Genomic DNA, 8,906 nt, shown 5'->3' on the forward strand with positions numbered 1-8,906 from the left:
CACTCTATTAGTTCCCACGAGAACTCGTTGCTTAAAAACACCCTGGCACCTTCTCTCTCTCTTGCTTCCTCTCTTGCCATGTGATCTGCTTGTACCCACCATCTGCCTGCCATTTTTCCGCCATAAGTAGAAGTAGCCTGAGGCCCGTGCCAGATGCAGCTGTCCCAGAATTGTAAGCCAAATAAACCTCTTTACTTTATAAATTACCCAGTCTCAGGTATTTCTGCTATAGCAACACAAAACAGACTAAAACAAAAAATTATACAGTCATTGCAATACTATTTGTAATAACAAAATATTAGAAATGACATAAATATCTATCAATATGGAACTGGTTGTATAAATTGTGGTGCATCCACACAGTGGACTACTATGTGGCCTTAAAAAATATGCAATATTACGTGGAAAAGTAAATTTCAGAAGGAAAGAGAGAAAGAGACTTTTCAAGGTAAGAAATAATGAAGAATAAAATACATTTATATTTGTGTGTTTATGCTTAAAGAAACTATGGAAGGATAGACTACAAACTACTGTTATTAAGTGGGAATTGGGCAGGTGGAAGATGGATAGGAAGGATATTTTTCACTATGCAAGTTTATGTAATTTTTAGTTTTGTCTTTTAAATGAACTGAACATATTATTCATTTAAAATTAAAAATAAACTCTTTCATATCGATTACAAATGCTAAATATTAAATTTTACAGGTCAAAATTCAAGGAAACATATGATGAAACTCAAAAGAAATATGGAAGAAATAGCCACATTTTCTTTACTCTGTGTTGTAGACAGAATAATGCCTCCCCCAAAGATGTCCACACTCTAATCCCCCAAACCTTGTGAATATGATACATTATATGGCAAGATGGATTGTGCAGATGTAACTAAATTAAAGATACTAAAATGGGGAGATTATCATGGGTTACCTGAATGAGACCAATGTAATGTCAGGGTCTTTATAAGAGGGAGGCAGGAGGGTCAGAATCAGAAATAAAAGGTGATGTAAAGCACAGGGAGAAAAGGCAATGTGATTCAGGACGTGAGAGGAAGCGTGCAGGCAGCCTCTAGCAGCTAGAGAAATGGATTCTAGCAGAATGGATTCTCCCCAGAGCCTTCAGAAGGAACGTAGCTCTGCCAACAGAGCTTGATTTTGTCCAGGGAGATCCATTTCAGACTTCTGACCTTTAGAACTGTGAAATAACAAATTTGTGGTTTTTTGTTGTTTTCTTTTGTGTTGGCAGAGTCAGGGGAGGCTTTATTCTGGAAAAGACAATTGAATTGGTTCTTAGTTGGGGGCATGGGCAAGAGGGGGTACCCCAGGCAGTAGAATCCTCACAAGGGTGGGCTAAGGGCTAGGGCTAGGGCTGAGCCTCAGGTGGTTCTCCTGTTCCCCATGCTCCTCAGAATAGCTGGCTCCCCCAAAAGGCTCTGGAGCAGTCACAGGAGGCGGGAGGCCAGGAGGGGCTGCAGTGGCTGTTCACCTGGGAAGGATATCAGAGGTCCTGGACACCAGCCTCCAATCGTGGGTCTCCATCTTCACCACCACAGCCTTGGAGGAGCTGGCGCAGCTGCAGGAGACACAGCTCACGCCAGAGCCAACATGGGACTGGAAGGAACTCAAGCCATAGCTGAGGCTTCGGCTTGTGAAGCCCCTGTAAGCCGAGCTCAGTCCATCTTAGTAGCCATCGGTGGCTCCAGCCAGCTCTCCTCACCTTCCAACAGCTTGCTGTAAGTGGCGATCTCAATGTCCAGGGCGAGCTTGATGTTCATGAGCTCCTGATACTCACACGGCTGCCATGCCATGTCCTGCTTGACCTGGTGAAGGGCAGCCTCCAGCTCAGCTAGCTTGGTGTTGGCATTCCTAATGGCCAGCTCCCGCACTGCTCAGCATTAGCAATGGCAGCCCTCAGGGAAGCCCTCTGGCCTTTGAGGCCCTCGATCTCAGCCTGCAGCTGGCTGACATTCCAGTTCATCTCAGAGATCGTCTTCAAGCCACACAGGCCATCCCCATGCTTTCCAGCCAGGTCTGCAGCTCCTCGTACTTGGTCTGGTGCATGCTCTCAGCCTCTGCCCAGCAGAGGCTGGTGACCTCCTACTTGGCCTTGACCTCCCTGATGATGCTGAGATAGGAGGTACTCAGTTTCCATGGGTTCAGGTTTCAGGACATACCTCTGGGTTTCAAGCTACTCCCTGAGGTCTCAGGCCCCTCTTCTAGGCCCTCCCCTAGAGGAGAGTTACTGTTGTTCGTTTGACATGTTTTTGGCATCAACACAGGGAAATTGAGACCTCAGAGGACTGACTTATGCAAATCCAGTGGTGGACATGCTCAGTAGAAAGGGGTTATATAACCCAAATAGCTGAGCATGCTCAGTAAAGTGGAATTTATATCTATTAGGTATCATGAATATGTATTAGACAGCAAAACTATAAAAGTTGAATTAGGGCAGAAGGTGGGGCCATTGCTCACTCTCCTGAATGCAGCCCGCACTTCACCTGAGGTGTGTATTTCTTTCTTTTTGTATCAAACTTGCTTTTAACAGACTGGTGTTCACCCTGGGGCCAGCCTGCTCTTTGCCCACAAATGAATATTTCTTACTTTTATATTAAACTTGGTGTGGGTCCTGCTTGGTCTCTGAAGCTAGGCCGCACTCTCTGTGAAATCTGTATCCCTTATTCATTACATGAAACCTGTTCTCACTTTCTACTGTGTTTCTGCCCTTGAATTCTTTCCTGTGGCAGAGTCAAGAACCTGATAAGATGACAAGGTAGGTTGAGGCCAGGTATCATGCCTCCTCAGACCCTTTCCTTTAGCATCAATGCTGTCCATGTTCGGGGAGCAACCGTTGTCCACAGCCAGGACCACAGATGTGTCTGAGATCTGGGACTGCAGCTCCTGGATCTCTTCTTCTGAGGAGGTTGCTCTCATCAGTCAGCCCTTCTGGTCGACCTCAGCTATACTTCGCTCACGTAAGCTTCATCCGCATACTTCTTGATGAGGTCAAATGCATTCTCCATCTCTGTGTGCTGGTTGATCTTTCTCTTCTTCTGAGGAGGTTGCTCTCATCAGTCAGCCCTTCTGGTCGACCTCAGCTATACTTTGCTCATGTAAGCTTCATCCGCATACTTCTTGATGAGGTCAAATGCATTCTCCATCTCTGTGTGCTGGTTGATCTCGCCCTCGTACTTATTCTCATACTCCTCCATCAGGCCCTGCATGGTGCCAAGCCCCACCTCCAGTTTCAGCATCTCCTGATCCAGGAGTATGGTGTTGATTCAGGTCTCTATTGTCCACGTTGCTCTGAGCCATGTTCTGCTGCAGGAGGCTCCACTTGGTCTCCAGCATCTTGTTCTGCTGTTCCAGGAACACACCTTGTCAACGAAGGAGGCAAACTTGTTGTTGAGGGTCTTGGTCTGCTCCTTCTCCTAGGTGTACAAGACCTGGATGTTGGGGTCCACCTCTAGTTTAAGAGGGCTCAGCAGGCTCTGGTTCACTGCAATGGCTGTGACACTCTCCCACACCACCAGCCCCAGTGTAGTCCCCACCCAGGACCATGCCAGGCCCCAAACAGCCCAGAAGCTGCTGCTGCTGCCCACCAGGGAGAAACTCGAAGAGCTGCTGTGAGTCCCCAGAGCACTCATGTAGGAGAGCCTGGTGAAGGCCCTCAGGGTCAGAGGTGGACACATTGAAGGACTTCTGGGTCACCCTGATGGACATGGTGGAGGCTGGAATGGAGACAGGCAGGCTGAACAAGAAGGAGCCAAGAAGTTGCTCTAGGTGGGCTTTGTTGTGGTAATTTGTTACAGCAGCAAAATAGGAAACTAAGACCATCTGTCATTATTAGATTTTAGAAAGGAATTGAGGTTAAATGTCCTGAGTGTGACAATTGTCTTCCGTTAATATAAAAGAAGTTTGTTCTTAGAAGACACTTGCTGAAAAATTGAGGCTTAAGTATCACAAACTTTGTGATTGTCAAAAATTCAACAAGAAATTTTCTTAAACAGCATATATAACTGTATATAATATATATGCTTTTATATTTATCTTATGTTATTAGTACTTTTGTATAAGTATATACTCTTACATAAGTATATATATACTTGTATAATTTTATATATAGTTATATATTATATATTTATATATTTTTATACATATAGTTAATATTTTTATATAGTTATATGTAATTATATTTTTATATAGTTATGTATCATATAATGTGTATATATGTATAAGCATATATATAAAGTCTTTTCATAAAAATGAACTTGGATACTAATAAAAATATTGATAGATACCTCAATAGTGGAACTGAGATTCAGTAGAACTAACACAAGGACGGTCTCTGAAATACAGTGGTGGGTAAATTAACATATCCAAGTATTAAAATTGTGAAAGCATTAATCAACCATTACATTATTCTACCTTTTTTTTCAGGGTTTATCAGTTGTTAAGTTGACTTTTTTTTTTTTTTTTTTGTCTTTTTCGTGACCGGTAAGGGGATCGCAACCCTTGGTGTGGTGTTGCCCACACCGCGCTCAGCCAGTGAGTGCACCGGCCATTCCTATATAGGATCCGAACCCGCGGCAGAAGCATTGCTGCGCTCCCAGCGCCACACTCTCCCGAGTGCGCCACGGGGTCGGCCCTAAGTTGACATTTTTAAAGTCATAAAAAAACGAAGATTAGCCCATCTGACAAACAAAGCCAATTATAGTTTTCAATATTAAAACAAAAGTAGTTACTCAAAATATTAATTCAAGATTCTTTTAAGTGTATGATCATTTTGATTCTAAGAAAACTAATACCATTTTTGAAAAATAAAGGTACCTTTGGTTTGGTTATGCCAAAATGTTTCTTAAACTAAAACACCACATGAATTAAATTTTTTAAAAGAAGGATGTTATAGTTAAACTAATGTGCCTTTCTGCTCATTTGCCTATTTATCAAAAACAGTCTTAAGCTTCTGATCTAAAAATATCATGACAGGAAGCAGAAAGATTGAATTTTATGGACTGTAGAACATTTTCATGAACAAATAGCTTTCCAGTTATGTTATTTTCAAGAAAGCAAGAAAATAATGTAAAATTGGGCTACTTTTTACTTAAACGTCTGGCACAAATATTTGTCCATATGTATGGAAATAAAAATGTCCTGACTTCACTCTAGTCTTGTCCCTTTTCAAGCTGTCTTTTGCTCTCATATCACAGTAAAATATTAGGTCCAGTCATGTTATTCCACATTTAAAATTCTTTGTGGTTTCTCACTTCACTCAGGGTCAGGTACAAGAATTCCAAGCATCCATAATATCGCTCACAGTCAACCTTCATGGTCTCATGTCTCAAAATGTTAAGTTCCAGCAGCCCCGCCATTCCTATAGTTTCACTTATTGGCCATGTTCTTATCTTGCCTCTTCGCCCAGGCTGCCCCTTTTGCCTGAAAGCATACCCAGCAGAATTCCAAGCATCCATAATATCGCTCACAGTCAACCTTCATGGTCTCATGTCTCAAAATGGTAAGTTCCAGCAGCCCCGCAATTCCTATAGTTTCACTTATTGGCCATGTTCTTATCTTGCCTCTTCGCCCAGGCTGCCCCTTTTGCCTGAAAGCACACCCAGTCCCACCCAGCCCTACATATGTCCCTGACTTACTCCTACCCATCCTTTAAAACTCAGCACAGACATCATCTTCTCCAAGAAATCATTTGTGACTTACCCAACAAGTCTCCATAATACACACTCACATACATATCCTCTCACTAGATAACTTTTCTCTTTGTTTCCATGTGCCCCATGCACCTTTTTAGCAATGCACTTACCTGTTGTTCTATAATCAATTGTTTCTCTGTCTATTCCACTAGACAATTAACTCCTTGAGGTTAGGATCCATGTAGTATTCATCTTTTCATCTCAGTAGTTAGCACAGTGCCTACTACTTATAAGGACTTAAATATTTGTTGGATAAGTAAATAAATGAATGAGTGTATGAAGACCAAATTGCTATTTATATCTATGAAGAAAATTTTCACATAAAATTTTAAAAGTAAGTTTCTTGATCTAAAATATCCACATGACTATTATCAAAGACCAAATGTAGAAGACGTTTTCTAGGTTATTCACATCAGTCTCTAAACATAGATTCAATCTCCATCTGCTATTCTCTTGTCATGAGAGTTGCTAATAATCAATATTTCGGAATGTTTCAATGTATGAACAAATCCTATATTCCTTAGAAAGTGGCGTTACAGCACTAAGTAGTAGCATCTAAGAAAACAAAAGGTTAGGGATTAAGAACCCTAAGAAGTAAATTAACTTTCAGTAATTAGCTCTTTCTCATTGTGATTATAGCTATAGACTTTATTACAGAGCTTTTACAGACACATCTTTCACTTGAATCAAGCAGCTTCATTTGAGCCATGCAATCAGAGCCCAAAAATGTCTAGATCAGGAGTTCTCCATGGGGATGAAACAACCCCAGGGAAATTTTAAGGAAACATGTGAGGTGCATTTGGCCATCGTGAAGATGAAAAAGAATAAACATTGCTGAAATTTAAGACAAACCAGAAATGCCCATTTTCCTGCAATTTAGGGGACAGTCTGAACAAAGACTTTTTGGCTTCAAATATCTTACTAGACATGGGTGGATAAATATCTGTTCATAAGTATTACAGCCTAGAATATAACTCAATTTTACACATAAACCAAGGAATTATTTAAATTTTAATACACACAGCAATCTCCAGGAATTCATGTATGACCACGTATAATGAAGGAAAATTATCCTTTATCAGTTTGGAATTTTGATTGTTGATCACTTTATATGATTATGTCTACTGATGGCAAAACAACTCTGAGTAGCCAATACAGCAAAGCTATATGAGTGTATATCTTAGCTGTTACATTCATGGTGATTCTGCATAAAGATGCATGTATCTAAGTACTCACTGTGTGTTTTAATGGAGTTATGCCCTGTATTTACTACTAAAATTCATATTATTTTATTAAAATTTTGTTTTCATTTTTTTCGCTCATGCTATATTAGAATACTATTATATTACTTTTTTAAAATTACATGTATAGTTGAGTTATATCACCTCTCTATTTTATTTCAGGTTATAAAAGTGATACTATAAAATCTGTTACAGAAAGCAGGCTTTGAGATGGCTGAAATTAAGAAATTTTTCTCTAGGGCAGTGCTGTCCCACTTATATCTCTGCAGTGATATAAGTGTTCTATATTTGCACTGTCCTATACAAGTATGCACTAGCCACTATGGCTATTTGAGATATGGATAGTGTGACTGAGGAACTAAATGTTTAACTTAATTTCATTTTAATTTATAGAAATTTTAATTTAAACGACCAGATCTGTCTACTGACTCCTGTATGGATAGCACAGCTGTACAGACTATGCACATTTGGTCCTATAGTTGAAAAAGATTGTTTGAACTAAAAGCTAGAATCAGAGAAATTCAGTCTATAGAGTCTATGTCATAATGTCATCCTCTCCACAAATAAGTCTGCAAAGTAATCCTTCCGCCTCAAAATCAGACAACTTACCATACCACTAGCACTTTGTACTCAAATATATTTTCTTATTTAAGCCCCTAATAAACACCACAAAGTAGGTAATATCATTCTCATTTTGCAGATGAATATGTCTATAAAGGCCACAAAGCTAATAAGTAGCAGAACGGGGATTTGAATCCATGTCTATCTAGTGCCAAAATAGTTGTACTTGAGTGTATATGGTATAGCTGTTCAGAGAAAGTAGTGGCCGAAGCTCTGGGAGAAGGTGTCATAGCATAGGATTATTTTGCACTGATTCTGAAGAACAGAAAAAACAGAGTTTCTGAATAAGGAAGAGTACACCAAGTAAAGGAACACAAACAAAACCAACTGGAGCATGGTATGGGCCTCTTGATACTGAGAAGGATACAGGGTTCATAAGAGAGAAAAGCAGTAGATATGTTTGGACTAATTCAGAAGATCCTGGGTGAAGATTTGGGGGTTGACCTGCTAGAATGTGGGAAACCATTGTTGATTTTTCAACACGTGAATCAAATTATTTGCATAGTGTCAGGACAAGTTCAGCTTATTTTCTTTTTAATTTTGGTTGGAATTATTACCAAATAATTTATTTTTAACAAGAAAAAATTTTAAAACATAACATTTTATAATGGAATCTGTCCTATAGCTATAAATTATCATTGAAAATTCCCATTTCCATAGACTAAAAAAGAATACATATCTATATATATATATACAGACAGACAGACACACATGTATAATTAAAGTTTGGGTAGAAAATAAACATTGCCTCATATGCTGGTTATCTGGGTTTTGATTATATATTTTAAAAAATGTTGGTTTTGTGTTGAATGCTTTGAGCAGCTACATAATTTAAATCTTCTCGGTGGTAGCTACAAACAGCTTTCACTGGTTTCCTGAAGGAATGATACTCTGAAATATGAATGAGAGAAGTCATTATTCACTCAAAGTTGTAGTCAACTAGAATATGACAGAGCTGTTTCTCCAGATGTGGGTGGTGGAGGGAAGGCAGCTTCTCCACCAGTGAGAGATAAAGGGCCAGGGTTTAGAGATGAACTTGGATTTGAATCCAGGCTCTGCCGTGCCTGAGCTAATTTCAGTGCCTCCTTGGTAGAAGGAGGCCAGTGAGAGTACCTACTTCTCATGTAACTGTGAGGATGAAAGGAAAGAAAGCTTTTAAAGTGTTAAGCGCAGTATCTGGTACTATGTGAATGCAGAACAAAATGCTGGTTGTAGCAACGACGGTGTTCATGGTGGTGTGATTGTTTTGGGATCATATCGGATTTTCCTCATTCAGCAGATGGACCTTGGATCAGAACGTGTTAAGCGCAGTATCTGGTACTATGTGAATGCAGAACAAAATGCTG

The 8,906-nt window shown here is 39.9% G+C and overlaps 1 pseudogene; it reads right to left on the reverse strand.

The window, feature by feature from the left end:
- Nucleotides 1–1,475: 1,475 nt before the first annotated feature.
- Nucleotides 1,476–3,713, reverse strand: LOC103602216 (annotated as a pseudogene).
- Between the last annotated feature and the right edge of the window lie 5,193 nt (nt 3,714–8,906).

Source organism: Galeopterus variegatus, unplaced genomic scaffold, assembly GCF_000696425.1.
Source record: "Galeopterus variegatus unplaced genomic scaffold, G_variegatus-3.0.2 Scaffold4054, whole genome shotgun sequence".
NCBI lineage: Eukaryota > Metazoa > Chordata > Mammalia > Dermoptera > Cynocephalidae > Galeopterus > Galeopterus variegatus.